This window comes from Lynx canadensis, chromosome E3, assembly GCF_007474595.2.
Source record: "Lynx canadensis isolate LIC74 chromosome E3, mLynCan4.pri.v2, whole genome shotgun sequence".
Classification (NCBI taxonomy): Eukaryota; Metazoa; Chordata; class Mammalia; order Carnivora; family Felidae; genus Lynx; species Lynx canadensis.
In genome coordinates this window covers 38,511,371-38,531,348 of record NC_044318.1, presented here as the reverse complement: position 1 = coordinate 38,531,348, position 19,978 = coordinate 38,511,371, and positions in this window count along the sequence as shown.

Genomic DNA, 19,978 nt, shown 5'->3' with positions numbered 1-19,978 from the left:
ATATTTTTCGTGTTCAGCACATTGAAAAATTTCCTGCCACTCCTTTCTGGCCTGCCAAGTTTCAGTAGATAGGTCTGCTACTACCCATACATGTCTCCCCTTGTAGGTTCAAACCCGTTTATCCCTAGCTGTTTTCAGAATTCTCACTTTATCTTTGTATTTCGGCAGTTTCACTGTAATACATCATGCAGAAGATCAATTAAAGTTATGTCTGAAGGGGCTTCTTTGTGCCTCCTGGATTTCAATGTCTGTTTCATTCCCCAGATTAGGGAAGTTCTCAGCTATGATTTGTTCAAGTACACCTTCTGCCCCTTTCTCTCTCTCCTTCTGGAACTCCTATGATATAGATGTTGTTCCATTTCATTGAATCACTTCTCTAATTCTCCCCTTGTGGTCCACGTTTTTTTTTTTTTTTAGCTCTCTTTTCCTCAGCTTCGTCTTTTTCCGTAGTTTTACCTTCTGTTTCACTTAATGTCCACTCTGCCTCTTCAGTCCTCATTGTCACTGCCTCTACTTTATTTTGCCCCATATTTACAGCATTTTTAAATTCATCATGACTATTTTTTAGTTCCTTAATCTCTGCAGCAATAGATTCTCTGCTGTCTTCTATGCTAAGAAAAACTTTAAAAATAGGGCCGTGGATGCCTGTGTTACATGTATTATGTACTGTGCATATGACAGCTGATAGGAGCACCTATCAGAGCAGGAAGAGTTCTTGCCACATGCTTACATTAGAGGGAATATGTGTCACATACTACCAGTCCAGCTGGGAGTGGGACGCACCCATTTCCAAGTTTCAATCAGAGAGAACCTTCCAGCATTCGGTGGGCATTGAGATGAAGGACATGTTACCTATCTGAAAGAACATCAGATCTAAAAAGAACTCCTCTTCGAAATACATAGAAGATGCCTAGCATGTGGCTTTTGAAAAGATTCTGAAAATAGGAAGAATGACTTCAAAAGACCTAGTGCATCTCTTTGAAAATTACATGTAAACATCTTTACTATAAAGTTAGAACTAGTATAAATCTTGTGTCTTAAAACATCATGGCCTCGAGTAAAAAGTCAGAAAACCCTGAGGAACATGATGAGATGATGTGAGAAATGCTAAAACCATTTGAAATAAAAGAATGCAAGGAACCAAACTTGCAATAAAATTTAAATTTCTATTAAGGCCACCAAAAGAAGACTTGAAAACATGGAAGAGTAGTACGGATAAAAAACAAAACAAAAAAAAAAACAAAAAAACAACCCTTGAGAACACTTTGAGAATGCAGGGGGAAAAGTGGCAAAGACTGACCAGTGTGAAGAGCAGGTGTGGAGGACACACTGCAGGTCTTCAACTCCAGAGGTGTTGCGGAACAGGACACCAGGGCAGGCATCAGGGAAGTCGTGAGGGAACTTTGCTATGTCAGGGAAGAGTGTGAGGAAATACCAAATGGGTCCCCTGAGAACCAGTCAGAAGTACTGAGAAAAGGTTTCTGCTTGGATCTATCTGGGAAAAATATTTGAATTGTAAGGATAAAACAAGTCCAGGAGATAAAGCAGGTTACCTACAAAGGAACACAAATTAGGTTTGTCTCAGTATCTTGTCTATGAAATGTCAGAAGTCTGTGGCCCGGTAAACATGTTTTGCTAAGTTGTTGATATGGAATAAAATGGCTGTTTTCAGGTGCAAAACAGCATTCATAGTTCATCCCTTAAGAAGCTACTTAGATATTTATCCCTGGAGGAGACCACGCTTGCTCTTGAGCCCGTTTGTCGACTTTGAAGGGACAGTGTGAAGCCATGTAGCCTCCTGACCTTTTGGGAATTACTTGGCATGGCCTGTGATTGGCGGTTGGCAACACAGGTGCGTTCCCAGGCTAGTGCAGCTCAACTGATCAGGGAGTTGGGTCCTTCAAAGAAAAATGTATCCCAAGTTACAGTTAGAGCATTAAAAACCTACCAACCAAACGTAAAACCAAAAACAGTCCGAGTATATTTCCTTTGTAAAAGCTACATTTGGAAAAAAAAAAAAAAAAGGAAATGGTGAATGCAAACAAAATGTAGGAGTTCTATCAGTATTGTAAGAACATTAAAATGGGACAGAAGTAATCATGAAGATGAAAGGTGTAAGCCATGGTAAAATAATTTTTATGGGTGAGATTACATCACAGTGAACATGATGGGAAGATGTAACGAAAAGCAGAGTAATGCACTAATAGGTTTGTTTTTCATAGATTAAGTTAGATAATAATGGTAGAGGTTATGAATAATCATTAAGGGCACTCTAGGAGATACATATTGAGAGTTTACCCTGCACATAGAAATGATGTCTTCTTTTTAGGACCCCGAAGAAATTTTTTTTTCTAGATCATAAATCTAAACTTTGAACAAACTGGGAATAATATAAAATACATTGTCTAACCACAATGAAATTTCAAAAATGTATATGAAAATTTAAAAAAAAAAACATAGATTCTTGTGCAGCCCCCACTTCCTAAATAACTTTTGATGGGGTCAAAGAGGAAAGCAAAACTAAAATTACAAAAGTTCTAGAAGTTCCTAGAACGAATTACGGGAAGTGCATATTAATACTGAGATGTGATCAAAGCAGGACCTAGAGGAAAAGTAATGTTTTTAAGTTTCTTAGCAAAAGGGAATAAAAATCACGCACTTTAGCTCAGACATTCTAAAAGAAAACACAAAATTATTAAAGATAAAAATACTAGAAAACAATAACAATACAATTGATAAATTTAAGTAGTTTTTTAGAGGAAAACAGGTAAGACTTTAGATATCCTAATTTAGACAGAAAACACAATATGAAAAATTAAGAATGGAAAGGGAAATCAGGAAAAATATCTTTTGGGTGACTATACAATGGACCCTTAATGTGGGGTAAAGAGGTGTCAAGCACATAGAGTTTTTGACTCTCCAAAAACTTAATAGCCTATGGTTTGCCAGAAGTCTTATTGATAACAGGTTTTTTTTTTAAAAAGTTATTTTGTATTCTTACAATAAGGTGAGCTAGAGAAAAGAAAATTTTAAGAAAATCATAAGAGAAAATATATTTACTGTGCTTGTGTTTAAGAAAAAAATCCATGTATAAGTGGGTACACCCAGTCCAAACTTTGGTTGTCAAAGGTCAGTATATATTCGTAAATTTGAAACTCAAACGGATACTTTTCTAGGAAAATGTTACTCAAATTGCCTTAAGTAGAGAAAACCCATAAAGATTTGCAGTACTAAATAGCAGAAAGTGAGGGTTAGAGAGTTAGCATTGCATTTCAGCACACATACACTTGGTTTTGTTGCTGAATTCTTCCTAACAGATCATATCTACAGTACTTAAATTCTTCCTAAATGTAGAGAGATGAGAAACTTTTTACCACCCTCTTGTCTGTCAGGTGTCCATTTTTCCTTGCCTTCTTCCTAAAGAGATTGCTGATTTTGTCAGGAATCCATCCCATCCTTAGCTCGGTGTGGTGGGCTATGATTGGTTCAAGCGCCAATTAATGGGAAAGAAATGGTCCTAGCACCATGTGTTGAAAAAACTATTCAATGGAAAGGAAGTAGGCTTTTTAACAATTGGGACAATTGGATCCTCAGGTGCAAAAAGAAGAATCTGGGGCCTTGCCTCACATATCTACTAAGATCAACTCAAAATGTGTCACTGACCTAAATATAAGAGCTCAGAAGACACAACTCTTAGAGGACATAGGACTAGGTAAGTGCTTCCTTAGATGTGACATGAAAATCATGAGAGAAAAATTGGTAAGTTGAGTTTTATCAAAATTGACACTTTTGTGCTTCAGAACACTCCCAGTTGCTCAACACCATTTTGAAACTAGGAAGAGCACCGATCTGTTGAGAGGTCTACTACCCTGATAGGACGGAGCAGAGGCCAAGAACCTGAGTTTTTGAGATTATTGGGCCCCTGAACTAAAGAACCTTAAAACTAGTTCTAGCTTTATAGTGATAATTACGTGGGATTTTGAGTTGGAGTTTTAGTTATGTGCAGCTCAATGTACCTTTAGGGATACCCACTGAAGTAAAAATAAGTTAGCCTCAGAAGATAGCACATGATGTAAGATAGTATACCCTGTATTGGCAGAATTGCAAATTATAAAGATGATAGATCTTATTTCAAAATCTAGAATTTTAAATTATCTAAATTCTGACATTCTAGAACTTTCCTTTTATTTTTTGGTTATTTTCGCAATTTATTTTTTTAATGTTTTGCTTGTGAGACAGAGAAGCTGAGCCACGAGCAGGGGAGGGGCAGACAGAGAGAGGGAGACACAGAGTCGGAAACAGGCTCCAGCCTCTGAGCTGTCAGCACAGAGCCTGACACGGGGCTTGAACCCACGAACCACAGGATCCATGACAAGAGCCGAAGTTGCTTAATGGAGTTATGCTCTTAAGTCCAGGAGCTTAATGGACTGAGCCGCCCAGGTGCCCATTTTCCCAATTTAAAAAATACTTCCCAACAACAACATACGAAAAAGAAAACTGTAGGATTTTGATGATAAATCTTAAATTTTAGAAACTGGAATGCAGCAGTTAATGTAAAAATAATAAGTGGAATTTTGCTCAGTCTAAGAATAATTGAAATTAGGAGTAAATCAATGGAAGAAAACTATTTGGTCTCAATAGGTGTTAGGAAGTTATTTGGTAATATTTAACGTTGTTTTGAAAGAAAAAGAATACAAAGATGGAAGAGTATGTTCTAAACATAGTCAAAGATGTGGCTCAAAATAAGTCAACATCATTTATTCTGGTGTGATTCTAGAAACGCTTATTTAAATATTCCTAATGAAGTTACCAACAACATTTAAAAATTTCATTTTGGAAGTATGACATAATGTTATGTGACACTGAAAAACAGTGAATGACAGAAAGGAATCAAAATTATTACAATCTGAAGATGATAAATGATGAGAAAAACGAAAAAGATCAACTGATGAACACCTTTCTACACTTGAAAGCAAATTGCTTCTAATAGTTCAATGCTTTGAAAACTTCAAGTTCTTCCCCACCCCATGCCCTTTATGTAGGATGTTCCTCGGCGTGGACCAATTTGTAATCATGGTCTCCCCACTCCTTACCACACAGACAAACACCTAGTTGACTCATTCAACCTTCAGAACTCAGATTTAGTGACAACCTAGATTTCTCTTGGCCTTTCAAAACTGATTCCCTTGTACTCACTAGTTCAGACTCTGTGGTTTCTTTCTTAATACTTACCTATAATCATATGTGGTTTTTGTTACAGTTTGTCATTCCCTTCAGAGGACAGAGACTGTATCTGTTTAGTTCTCCATTTTATATCTAGCACCTAAAAGGTACCTGCTACAGGGTAGACATTAAATACATATTTGCTGGTGAATGAATAAATGTATAATGATTTAAAGCAAGGTTTATGAATAGTGTGCCTGTAACATATTTAGCGATGCTAATGTAGGCATTTTCCTAACACAGCTCCTGTCTGGAATCCTCAGCGCTGTCACAGGCCAATCTGGTCTCTCATTCTAACAAAGTTAACCTGATGTTCACTTACAAGAATATGGGCATACCTTGAAGATATTGCAGGTTCAGTTCCAGACCACTGTGATAAAGCAAATACTGTAATAAAGCAAGAATTACTTGGTTTCCCAGTATGTATAAATGTTACGTTTACCTTATTCTATAATGGCGTTATGTTTAAAAAAACGTACATACTAAAAATGGTAACCATCATCTGAGCTATCAGGGAATCATAATCTTTTTGTCGCTGGAGGGTTTTTCCTCGATGCTGCTGACAGGTGACTGATCAGGGCGGTGATTCCTAGAAGTTGGGGTGGCTCTGGCAATTTCCTAGAATAGTAGTGAAGTTTCCTGCACTGATGGACTCTTCCTGTTTTGAAAAATTTCTCTGTAGTGTGGGATGCTGTTCAATAGCATCTTAGCCACTGGAGAACTTTCATGCCGGTAGTCATCCTCTCAAACCTGCTCCTGCTTTATCAACTCAGTTTATGTGAGATTCTTAATTCTTTATTGTCATTTCAACAATCCTCACAGCATCTTCACCAGGAGTGGATTCCATCTCAAGAAACTACTTGCTCACCCATAAGAAGCTGATCCTGGTCTCTTACAGTGTGAGATGGAAGCAATTCAGTCCCACCTTCGGGCTCCACTTGTGGATAGTTCTTTTGCTGTTCCACCACGTCCACCAAGTCTTGAAACCCTTGAAGTCGTCCCTGAGGGCTGGAATCCACTTCTGTCAAACTCCTGTCACTATTGATATTTTGACCTCTTCCTCTGAATCCTGTATGATCTCAATGGCATCTGGAATGATGAATGCTTTCCAGCAGGTTTTCAGTGGACTTTTCCCACCAGAGGAATAACCATCTGTGGCAGCTATAGCCTTACAAAATGTACTTGTTAAATAACGCTTGAAAATTGAAATGACTCTTTGATCCCATGGGCTGTAGAATGGGTGTTGTGTTGAAAACCACATTAATCTCATTGCTCATCTCCATCAGAGCCCTGGGGTGAGCAGGTGCGTGGTCAGTGAGCAGTTAGATTTTGAAAGGAACCTTTTTTCTGAGCAGTAAGCCTCAACAGTGGGCTTAAAATATTCAGTAAACTGTGTTGTAAACAGATGTGCTGTCATCTAGTCTTTGTTTTTCGTTTTTAGGGGACAGGCGGAATAGATTTAGCATAATTCCCAAGGGCCCTCAGATTTTCAGAATGGTCAATGTGCATTGGCTTCAACTTACAGTTACTAGCTGTAGCAGCCCCTAACAAGAGAGTCAGCCTGTCCTTTGAAACTTAAACCAGGTGTTGGCCTCTCTGTAGGTGCTAGCCTTCTGATAGGCTATTTCATCTACACTGAAAATGTGTTGTTTGGTGTCGCCACCTTCCTTAATGATCTTAGCTAGATCTTCCGGATAATTTGCTGCAGCTTCTATATCAGTATTTACTGCTTCATCTTGTACTTTTATGTTCTGGAGATGGCTTCTTTTCTTAAACCTCATGAACCAGCCTCTTGTAGTTTCAAACTTAGGATCTTCATTTTCCTCACCTCTCTCAGCCTTCATGGAATTGAGAGTTAGGGTCTTTCTCTGGATTAGGCTTTGACTTAAGGGAACATTATGGCTAGTTTGATTTTCTGTCCTGACCACTAAAGCTTTCTCCATATCAGCAATAAGGCTGTTTGGCTTTTTTATCATTGATGTATTCATTGGAGTAGCATTTGTATTTAAAATGTTTATTTACTTATTTTGAGAGAGAGGAACGGGCAGAGAGAGAGGGAGAGAGAGAATCCTAAGTAGAGGCTCTGCGCTGTCAGCACGGAGCCCAGCGCGGGGCTCCATCTCACAAACCCTGAGGCCATGACCTGAGCCCAGATCAAGAGTCAGAAGCTTATCCAACTGAGCCACCCAGGTGCCCCTGGAGTAGCACTTTTAATTTCCTTCAGGAACTTTTTCTTTTGCATCCACTACTTGGCTGTTTGGTGCCAGAGGCCTAGCTTTTGGCCTATCTCAGCTCTTGACATGCCTTCTCCACTGAGCATAATTATTTGTAACTTTAGATTTAAAGTGAGAGATGTGATACTCTTACTTTGACACTTAAAGGCTACTATAGAATTATTAGCCTAATTTAAATATTGTGTCTCTGGGAATAGGGAGGCCCAGAGAGGGGCGGGGGAGATGGGGGAATGGTTGGTCAGTGGGGTAGTCAGAACACAAAACATTTATTAAGTGCACTGTCTTAAATGGAGGTGGTTTGTGGTGTCCCACCAAATGACAATATTACTATCAAATATCACTGACCATAGATCACCATAGTAAATATAATAATAGTGAAAAGGTTAGAAATATTGTGGTAATTACCAAGGTGTGACACAGAGACACAAAGTGAGCAAATGCTATTGGAAAAATGGTGCCAATAGACTTCCTCAGTGTAGGGTTACCACAGACCTTCAGTTTGTAAAAAAAAAAAAAAAAAAAAAAAAAAAAAAATATATATATATATATATATATATATATATATAGTATCTTCAACACGTAGTCAAGGTATGCTTGTATTTGTTTTTTTTTTTTTTTTTTTAATTTTTTTTTTTCAACGTTTATTTATTTTTGGGACAGAGAGAGACAGAGCATGAACGGGGGAGGGGCAGAGAGAGAGGGAGACACAGAATCGGAAACAGGCTCCAGGCTCTGAGCCATCAGCCCAGAGCCCGATGCGGGGCTCGAACTCCCGGACCGCGAGATCGTGACCTGGCTGAAGTCGGACGCTTAACCGACTGCGCCACCCAGGCGCCCCAAGGTATGCTTGTATTTGTGACCTGTGAAGAAAATTTTAGAAAGTGAACAGAAATGAAGGTAGACTTCCCTTTACACATAATGAACTTATGATGAAGTTGTAAATTATTAAATCATTGGAATAGTGGCCCAGAAATAGACAGGGGAATGAAATAAAGTCTGGAAGTAATCCCAAGCATATATGGAGATTTAGTATATGTCCAATATTTTTTATTTTAAATTAGTGGAAAAAAGATAGGTGGTAACCAGCCTTTAAGATGGCCTCCAATGATCCTGGCCTCCTAGTTCACCCTTTTTGGACCTTTCTCACAGTTGGATAGGACTAATTTGTGTAACCTAAAGGATGTTTTGAAAATGTTGGTGTGCATCTTACACAGGTTGTAAAAGACATTGTGACCTCCGTCTTGTGCTCCCTTGGATCATTTGGTCTGGGGAAAGCCAGCTACTGTGTCTTGAGGACACTCAAACATCCCTATGGAGTGGTTCGTGTCAGGAGGAATTGAGGCCTTAGTCAACAGCCAACATCAACTTAGCAGCCATGAGAGTGTGCCCTGTTGGAAGTAGGTCCCTCAGCCCCAGTCAAGCCTTCAGATGATTGCAGCTGTGGGTGACATCTTGCTTTGAACTTCAAGAGGATCACCAAACCAGAACCATAGAGTTGAGCTGCTTCCAAATTCCTGACCTAGAGAAACTGTGTGAGATGTTTATTGTTATCTTAAGCCACTACGTTTTGGGGTAATTTGTTATATAGCAGTAGGTAACTGATCAAATGGATTGTTAAGTAAGTGGTGTTGGGATAACTAGCCATTATTGGGGGGAAAAGTAAGTTGGATTCTTACTATGCCCCTTTTATCAAGGAAATTCCATATGGGTCAAAGATTTGAATACAAAGTGGAAGCATTAATGTATTTAGGAGAAAGTTGAACATTTTCATACTTTTGGGGTAGCAAAGGACTTAGTAATTATGAATGTGAAATCTCCATACCATAAAGTAAAATTCAGAACTTCTTTATGACCAGGAAATGGTATGAGCAAGGATGAAAGAAAAGACACCAATGGGGAAAACATGTTAGCAGCCTGTATTTTAAAAGGCAGTATGTCTTCAAGAACTCTTTATAAATGGAATGGCCAAGGACATGAGGAGGCAGTTCATAACAGAAATGCTGATAAAAGAATGAACAGTAGTTATCCAACAAATAGGATGAAGAACAATCAAAGATCAGGTTGTACCTGTCAGATTGGCAAAGGTGAAAATGGCTGATGAGGTAAAAAAGATGGCTTGATCTGGAGGAAGGTTAGAAAATGTGGGTGGGGATGTAGATGGGTCTCCCTTTTCTGGAAGGCCATCTGACAACATTTGCAGGTACAAAGTGAGTGCTCACTGTGATTTAGCTGTTCTACTTGTATAAATTTATTCTGTGATACTGGTAGATGTATATATTATTATGAACCCCCCAAAATGGGATTCTTTGGGCTAGTCAGATTTCCTCTGCTTCCCCCCCCCCCTCCATTTTCCGCTTCTGTTATTTCTTTTTTTCCGTTCAGAAATTCCTGTTGGATCCTCCTGGATCTCTTCTTTACTTACCAACATTTTGATCTTACTATTTAATCTTTGTTTCTTCTGTATATTAGTAATTTCCTTAACTTCCATTTCCATGTTGCCTACTGTCCCTTGTTTTGTGTCTAGTCTAACATTTAACTCCACTTCAAAAAGTTTGTTTTGCCAGTTAATCGCAGCTTCTAAAAATACCTTATTGTTTCTGATAAATTCTTTTCCAGGAATCTGTTGCGTAATGTGTATAATAGCTCTTGAATCTTTCTGATTAGAATTTTTTTTTTAACTTCACATTCCTTGATTGTGACTTTCTTCCAGGGTTAACTGTTAGTGTCATTTTATCTTCTTCCCTCTCATTCTGTTAGATTGTCTCCAAAGCCTGATGATCCTTAGCTAACTGTTGATAGTTTTGAATGAGGGCCTGGGTTAATGAGTGGTGGTAGCTGTCATGGATTTGGTCTCCAGGCCTACAGGTCCATTTCTGCAGCCTGGAGTTGGGAGGGTTGACCGCAGGCTCCAGGTAGTGTGTGGAGCGGGTTGCTTGGCAGGCTTCCCTGTTGGGTGCTGCTGGGATGGGAAATGGGCCAGCAAGTTGGGTTGAGAAGGAGATTTTGTCCTGGAGTGCTTCAGTGTCTAGTGTTCCGAGGCAGAGTTGCTGCTTCCTCTTGCTCCCTTCACTCCTATGATTTTTTGTGTCCCAGTGTTCTTCAGCTTTACTTCAATACAGTTCACAAGGTCTTCGGTGGGAGGGGAGGTCTATAGATACTTGTGTTCAGATGACCTGTTCTTATTTTGTGCGGGTGTTATCTCTATGAATTTTTGAGTGTATTCATTTCAAAGTTTTCCTCTGCTTACTGTATTACCTGTTTCCTCAGGGGTTAGGAGTGTGCACATTACCCTGTTTTATACCTGAGGAAATGCTGAAATCATGGTCAGGATTCAGACTCTAAAAGCCCATCCTTGTATCCCCTAACTCCTTTGCCGTCTTTTCTGGGTGGATGGTGTCTCTCTTTCATGCTATTTTCTTTACCTCGAAGTTTGGTGTTTCTTGTATTTCGGTTCACATCTGTACATAAGGATCTATGATTAGATTTTCTTAGCTCAGTGGGGAGTTTCTCCTCACCTGTTGGCAAATGCAAGTTCAAATACAGGAGCTTGACCTCACGTAACTTTTTAGGGGAAGGCAGGGGGCAGATTGTAGGACAGGGTATTTGCTTAGCTGGCCTGCTGGGTGAGGCAGCTCTGCTCCACTTACTTGGTCCCTTTGTGGGCTCACCTGTCCTCTCTTCTAGGACTCTTCTATCAGACATCTGTGCCCATGGCCACCCACCCCTTTTCTGGAGCAAATTTCCAAGTCAGGCATTTGAAGTAGGGGGACTAACTCAGCTCTGTACCCTTTAGTTAATTACTTGGCCAGTTATCTGTGGTCAGCTCCCTTTTCTAGCCGGCACTGCACCGATAATGGGATTATTTGGAGGTTCTGTTAGGGAAACTTTTCATCTGTCACAGGTTCTTTGTATTTAGATTTGCCATCATTGTGTCTTGTCCGTTTTAGATTTTTCCCCCAGAAATTCACTCACCTGTGTCACAAATGTTAGCGTGATGGGTGTTAGGAAATAAGGGTAAACAAGAGGAGAAACAGCCTGCTGTGCCGGACTTACATAGTCTCACGGGGAAGAGGCGTTAAATGACTGACTCACGAGTGCACATTCTTGGAGGAGAAGCTGCGGAGGCATATGTAAGGGCTGACGTACTGGGAGAGGGATTGCCCTGGAGTTCTGCCTGGAGTAAGTGACAGTTGACCTTCGATAAGAAGGAAGAGAAGAACGTAGATGATGAAGAATGAGGACAAGAGTGTTCCCAGCAGAGGGCACAGGGTGGGAAAAGACGTGTAGATGAAGGGGAACGTGGTCCAGTGCTGTCAGTCCTGAATATTTACTATTGCTATGGGTTTATTTTCATTGTATATTCCCTTTCTCATTCTTGCCATTGGGAAAGATGAAAAAGTTACGTAAATTGTCTTGAACTAGGAAGCCTCAAAGAATAATGTGGGAAAATTATATTAGCAAAAAACAAAAAAGCATAAACTTAAGTATCATGAATCAGAAAGCAATAAATATGCTAGTATCAAAAATGTTATCCTTGGGAGATGGATATGACCTTTTTCATACTTGTATATTTGATTTTCAAGTTTTCTATGAATGTGGATTGCTTTTATAATAAAAAAAAAGGTTCTGAAAAGAAACTGACATTTATTTTATGGTTTGGCTTATAATGATACAGAAAAAATGCAGTGTGTTAATAGGTGAAGGGAGTATTCATTACAGTTTTATGAAGATGTTAATATGTACTTGATGGAAATGGCATACCATTGTAGCTAAACCAACCCATGCACTAGAAGAAAATTACTTTATACTTAAGAATTCTCACTAGCATCTCATGATATAATTGTTTTAAAGCTGTTAAGTGGTTCATAATCTTGAAAGACTTCAAATCTTCGTATCTTGCAAATAGTATTTTAAGAGTTACAGGAAAATGGGAGTTTTGGATACTTTGACACCGAAGTGTCTGCAGAATAGCTTGTAGCTTCAGGCCTAGCCTGTGTGTTTGAGGAGTTGGGGATTTAATTTAGCCAACTTTGGTGTTGTATCATTTAGGCTTGTATCAGATAGGCTGCAAGTAACTAAAACCCAGAGAAACAATTGTGTAAATAATTTAAAGAGAGCAATCTTTAAATTTAATTGTAACTTTTTAAAGTTAGGACATGCATGGTAGTTGAACGTGCCGTAAGGGATCCATTCTCTGTCTTGCTGATTGATCATCCTTCTATGGCTTTTGACTTCATGATAACAAGGTGGCTGCTGCATCTCTAGAAATTACAATTGTGATCCAGGCGGGCAAAAGGAGGAAGGATGTTCCAGTTAGGTTTGTCCCCTTTTATCCAAAATAATAGCATTCATAGAAACCTCACCCGTTCATTTTCTGTTTACGTGTCTGTGGCCAGAAGTGTATCCCAGAACCATCTTTAACGATAAGGAAAACCTGAGAAATCCAGCTTCCGCTTTTTGTTTTCAAAAGGGAGCACATTGCTCTTTAAAGCAAAAGCAGACTTCTATTAATAAAGGAGAGAGTGGACATTGGTTAGGCAACTTGCTGTGTCAGCCACAAGACTTATTTGCTAATGGGGTAATTGAAGTCAGGAGTGATTAAAATTATTCAGAGGAGTATGCAGAATAAGGAGAGAATCAGTAAAAGAACTTCACTGAGGAACGTTGTGTTGAAGGAACCGAGGAATATATATTCTCAAAGGGCACTAAGGAGTAGCCACGAGCGAATGGTGGGAGGGCGAGTCCCTGGATGGTGTGGTGTGTCACAAGCCCACGGAGAGGCAGAGTTTACATTGCCCTATGTGCTGGTTGGGCACTGAGGTATGAACTGGAGGTTTAGCAAAGGAAAGTCATTGGTGACCCTAGAGAAAGGTTATTTTCCAGAGCCCAGGGGGAAGGATAAGGTGGGAGAAAGGAAGGACATATGGATACAGAGGAACTTTTGTAGCTTGGCGACAGGCAGGGAATATGAGAGGTGACCTTTGTCTTCCCTAGGAAATGAGAAGAGGCATCATCCTCTGTGTTAGGACAGAGATGGGAGACCTGGAGTCTGGAGAGGATGGACAAGATCAGTGGTAACATTGTAAAGAATTTGGGAGATTGAAACGTGGGTCCTGGCTCTGTGTTAAGAGCCCAGTCCATCGTTCAAGAAACTGCATTGCATAAAGTGCCATCCTGCCAGTCTGCTCATGCCATTAGCTTACATGGAAAGGATTTAAAAAATTATAGTTGACATTTTTGAATGATACTTAGGAGAGCTTTAGAAATACTGAACAATAAATTTGTACAAAAAGCAGTTAAAACATGTTTTATAGTTTTCTTTGTCTCTAAAAGAATTTATATCAATGACTAACATTTGCTGAGGACCTGCCCTGACCCAGACAAAAAGCTAAACACCTTCTCTGCGTCATCTTTGCTGTCTTTATGAGAAAGACCTGTGAGGGTGTTACTATTGTCTCCACTTTATTTTTTTTTATTTTTTTTAACGTTTATTTATTTTTGAGACCGAGAGACAGAGCATGAACAGGGGAGGGTCAGAGAGAGGGAGACACAGAATCTGAAACAGGCTCCAGGCTCTGAGCTGTCAGCACAGAGCCCGACGCGGGGCTTGGACTCACGGACTGCGAGATCATGACCTGAGCCGAAGTCGGCCGCTTAACCGACTGAGCCACCCAGGCGCCCCTATTGTCTCCACTTTAAAGATGACAGATACTAGGCTCAGAAAATTGAAATAGCATGTTCTAGATCACAGGGCTGCTAGGTGGTAACACCAGGATTTGAACTGCATCTTTGGACTCCGGAGTGGTTGTTAACTACTCTTGTGTGTATTTTGAGTCATACAAAATCGCCTGTGAGAAGAGACTGGCAATGTGGTAGTTCATCCTAACATACTTCCCAAAATATTTGCTAAGGTCAGTGGACTCTTTCGTGCCAAGGCATTGCCCTAGGTACTTTAATTGCCATAATCTGTTGTAACAGTTTAAAATATTTATAGTCACAATTATTCTGATTTTTAAAATCATCACATTAATGCTAATTTTTGAATCACATACTTAGTTTACCTTAAATTTGAGTATATTTTTATAGTGATGTTACGTTTTCCTGCCTATACTGACAAATCAGAACGGGCATGGGTTGCTGCTGGGAATATTGGCAAAAATATAGAAGAAAGCAAACGTAACAAATCTACTTTCTCATAACATGAATAAAACATAAAAACAAACTAAACTGTGGTAGTTGTAAGCCTGCTTATTTAATATTCATTTTCTTACCTATGTCTGTGTAATCATTATAAGCCAAAGTATAAGATAAACATGAGTTTCTTCAGGAACATTTGTTTCTGTTTATAAAAGCAATCTATTATCATAGAAAAGTTGAAAATCAAGTGTGTGTATATATATGTATATATACTTGAATTATTTGGATTCTTCACAACATCTGATTCAGTGAATGGTAACCACTTAAGAAACGTAGACTTATGGGTTCCTGGGTGGTTGAGTTGGTTAAGCGTCTGACTTTAGCTCAGGGTGTGATCTCGTGGTTGATGTGTTCGAGGCCCATGTTGGGCTCTATGTGGACAGCTCAGAGCCTGCAGCCTGCTTCAGGTTCTGTGTCTCCTGCTTTCTCTGACTCTCCCCACCCCCGAACATAAAAATAAACATTAAAAAAACGTAGATTCATTTTTAATGCAGTAGGTTTTTGGCTTATTATGCATTTGTTGACTCATAATCAACCTGATGCTCTGTCATTTCTGAAGCTTGTTTTGGTGGAAGGAAGGAATTTCTTCTCACTTTATCTCCAGGTTGTGAACACCCACAGGTATCAGTCAACGATATTAATTAAAAGTCACTCACTCTTTCACTTATAAAATATTAGTTCTTAAATTACATTCTCATACTTCAGTTAAAAACTCCCTTTTAAAACCTGAAGTAAGAAATCAGAATTCCTTTTCTAATTAAAAAGTCTTAAAAGGATAAAAAGCTATGCCTTCACTAGTGTTAGGTTATTCACAAACCTTGTGGAGGGTACTTGGCCATTTTTTGTTTTTGGCCCCGCCCCCCCCCCCCCCATAGTCATATGGCGTGTGTATGTGAAATACTTGAAAAGTGTCCAGCTAATAGTACAGTCTATTGAAGACCTGATCTTAAACCGTACAATTACGGTATTTTCATGTAACTTTTAGTTCAGGTACAAGAATTCTTTTCTAAAAAGCACAGACAATTAATTATGTGACTGAGAAAAATAATTTCCCCCAAGTTAATTGCACAAATTACCGTAGCCCTAAAAGGTTAATGACTGTCAAACTTCTTTGATGCATAGAGCCCATTATGCCAGTATCATGTGAATAAATAACTACGACAGTCCTTCTGGGACAAATGGTCTTATCCAGAGGACAACAGTACACAGTGCCCTTTTTTATGTTTGAGAGGGAGGAACATTTTTAAAAAATTTTTTTACATTTATTCATTTATTTGAGACAGAGCACAAGTGGGGGAGGGGCAAAGAGAGAGGGAGACACAGAATCTGAAACAGGCTCCAGGCTCTGAGCTGTCAGCACAGGTGCCCTTTCCCATCCTTGTTTAAAAACTTCCAGCCTTGGGGCGCCTGGGTGGCTCAGTCGGTTAAGCGTCCGACTTCGGCTCAGGTCATGATCTCACGGTCTGTGAGTTCGAGCCCCGTGTCGGGCTCTGTGCTGACAGCTCAGAGCCTGGAGCCTGTTTCAGATTCTGTATCTCCCTTTCTCTCTGACCCTCCCCTGTTCATGCTCTCTGTCTCAAAAATAAATAAATGTTAAAACAACAACAACAACAAAACCCCCCCCCACAAACTTCCAGCCTTTCTCAAAAGCTTCTGAAAACTAAAAATGCCTGAAGAGTAGATTTTTCTTGCTTTTATCCTCAGAGCCTTTGCACTTGGTCTGTCTGCCTGGAATGTTCTTCCACACATGGTGGTTTGCCGCTTCTCCTCACTTCCTGATCTCGTAAAAACTGTCCCTATATGTATGTCTCTATATTCCTTGACACTGTTTTACTTTTTATTTATAATTCTTATCACTATCCGACATTTTATTACATATATTGTTTACAAGGTGAAATGAAGGTCATACTCTATGGATCTATTAGTAAAGTATTATAATATTTTGTGATTTTGAATCTCAACAAAATTTCTGGGGTGCAGATTTGTATTTGCTTGCGTATAGTTTTTCATACGCTTATTTTAGCCCCTTAGAATGATCAAGCTGTTATTTAGTAATGATTCTTCTGTAAAATTCTCTAACAGAATTTGTATCAAAATTCATGTGCTCTCTCTTCCCTTTCTGCATGGATATCTCTTTCCCCACATGAAGGAAGCTGGGATAAAAATATTACATAATTTCACTAACCATTAATATTAAACAGTGGGAAAATATTTCTCTTATTGAGTAGCTAACAGTAGGAAACACTGGAGCTACTTTAAAACTGATAACTTTCAGGGCACCTGGGTGGCTCCGTGGTTTAAGCATCTGACTTTGTCTCAGGTCATGATATCACGGTTTGTGGGTTCGAGCCCAGTGTTGGGCTCTGTACTGATAGCTTGGAGCCTGGAGCCTGCTTTGGATTATGTATCTCCCTCTCTCTCTGCCCCTCCCCGACTCACGGTCGCTCGTGCTCTCTCTCTCTCTGTCAAAAATAAATCAACATTAAAAACTAAAAAAACTGATAACTTTCAAAGAATACTCTGTGGTAGAAATAAGACTCCTTTATGCATTAGCAGCCGGCCAAATTTTAATAATAACATTGTATAATGTAAAGTTAATGATATTTGAAAGTGTGGAACATTGAATTTTCATTTGGATCTGTGAGAAGTGTGTTTTTTGTGGTGATACTTTTGTACGATGCAGATTATAATTTTGACTATCAGGAATTTAATACTTTAGGTAAAAAGAATTCTCCATTTTAAAGGGTTAGGGTTAAGGTTTTGTAAGAACATGATTTAGCTTGATGACATAGGCTTTGCAATAATTTTAAGACAAATGCATTTTTTGAGTTCATACTTTCAGCGTTAAAAGCCATCTGGAAGGAGTGTCTGGTTTTTCTTAGGTCCTTCATGATTCTGTTGAGATCTCTCTCTTCCTCCAAAGTGAACTCTCTTGAACGTCTGTCAGTATGTTCCTTCAGGAACTATGCCGAGTCCACCGATTCACCATCTGCAGGGAAACACTGCTTTCCTAATGAAAATCAAACTCAGACCTTCCAGTTGGGTTTCTGTATATAACTGGAGTGGGTGGCTTAGAGTTAATCCCAGGGACTCCATTTTTTTCTGGGCTTTCTGCTAATTACAGCTGCTTACCGCCATGTTTAGCTTTTGGGAGAATGGGTGTTGGTCCCTTTTAACGCTTGGTCCCCAAAGTAGACACCATATGTCATAATGAGACAAGGCTGTGTTTTAAAGACTTTTAAAGACGTATTTAGTGAAAACTAATGAGTAATGCAGGGATGAGTACCCATAGAGAACTACGAATCATGAATTCAAGCATTCCAACACGAGGGCTGTGGCATATTCTTCAGGTAGGTCACACTGCTGATTGGACATACGTGCTTTCTTGCATTTAAAACAGTTCCCCAGTTGAGCATGTGTTTTCCTCTGGGCTGACCAATAACAAAGTGTTGTCCCTCTTAGGCATGTGCCGCCTTCTCCAGGCTGAACCGGCTACAGCTAGTGTGCATGGCACTAGGGCATGATTTCAGCTGCCACTCATCCTCCCAACCTGGGCACCTTTGTGCAGGACACATGCATATGTTGTGGCTCTGCCCTGAGGTCACTTAGCTTTTTCCATCTGTCCTTTTGCCTTCACAAAGCACAGATCACCTTTAACAGCTCCCCCTCCACCAACCAAGGTGGCTTTTAGAGGGCCTTAATCTCCTTATAGCAGGTGTGGGCTGATGGTCTCCTTCCATCTCGGCTCAGGGGTTCACCCCAGTGGTGCTGGTCTCTCCTCTGAAGCCCTGTTTTCCTTGTTGGCAGTTTGCACTAGGAATGAGCTTATCTTTCTGCCAGCACTGTCTCCTAACCAAATTAGAGTAGAATCTAGCAAACTACATCATCATGTAAGAGATACTGATGCCAGTCACAGTGCAGATTTGATCTTTTACCAGGTCTCCATATTTTGAAGGTAAATGTTGGTTTCCATTTTTGTTTGCAAAAGTATGTGAGTTTGGGCAGCCATGACAAAATACCATTGCCTGGGTGTCTTAAGCAACAACATTTATTTCTCATATTTCTGGAGCCTGGAAAGTCCAGGATCAAGTAGCTGGAGGATGAGTGTCTGATTAAGGCCCTCTCCTTGGTTTGCAGACTGCATTCCCGTATGGTAGAGAGAGAGATAATCTCTTTTGTGTCTCTTCTTATAAGGGCACTAATCACATTCACTAGTGGTTCACCCTCATGAGCTAATTACCTCCCAAAGGTCTCACCTCCAAATACCATCACAGTGGGAATTAGAGATTTACCTGTAGTCCATAGCAAAAACTAGATTGCTTAATAAAATAATACCTGATAAAGGTCACCCATTTTTACTACCTGCCAGAGACTGGTCTGAGAATTTTGCATATTAGAATTAACTGAATCCTTACAAGAAGGCTAGTATTATAATCTTTATTGTTCCAGTAAGGAAATTGTGTCACACTGGAGATGACATAACCTGCCCAGGATTGCCTGGCTGTTGCCTGGCAGAGCTGTATTCAAACCCAAGATATTTGGCTCCGTATTTGATGCTATACGCCGCTACATTCCTACAAATAAATATTGCCCTAATTTGATTCTCTATTTGTATTTTGAGAGAAGGAGGTCGGGGCTGGGAGCCTGGAGACTCTGGCTGTGTGACTAGGCCACACTTGTGACTCTGGCAGTGTTGCTTCTTGGATCCTCCGTGATCTCAGCTGTAAAACATGGAGACTGTACAGTGTTCATGATTAAATTCCTTTCTCATTCTAAATGCTTTGGTTGTGGTATGTTCTTGTACAGGCTCTAAGGCTCAGTGGTCTCTACCAACTACAGAGTCTCATCTCTCAAATGCTATGTGACTGAAGTAAGAAAAAATAATGTTAGTAAACTTCATTTAAAAAAGTTGTTTGGGGGTCGCCTGGGTGGCTCAGTCGGTTAAGCGTCTGACTTCAGCTCAGGTCAGGATCTCACAGTCCGTGAGTTCGAGCCCCGCGTCGGGCTCTGTGCTGACAGCTCAGAGCCTGGAGCCTGCTTCAGGTGTTCTCTCTCTCTCTCTCTCTCTCTCTCTCTCTCTCTCTGTCCCTCCCCTGCTTATGCTCTGTCTCTCTCTGTCTCAAAAATAAATAAAAACATTAAAAAAATTTTTTTTAAATTGTTTGGGTTTTACAGCTGTTAAATGTGTACTTTCTCTTTATGATACCCACAACACAGGTAATAGTTGAATGGTAGGGTGTAGTTTCAAACATAAGTTTTTTTAGACTTTAGGTAATGTATTGAAAATTGTTTCTTACTAATTTTTTAAAATTTCAAAGAATTTT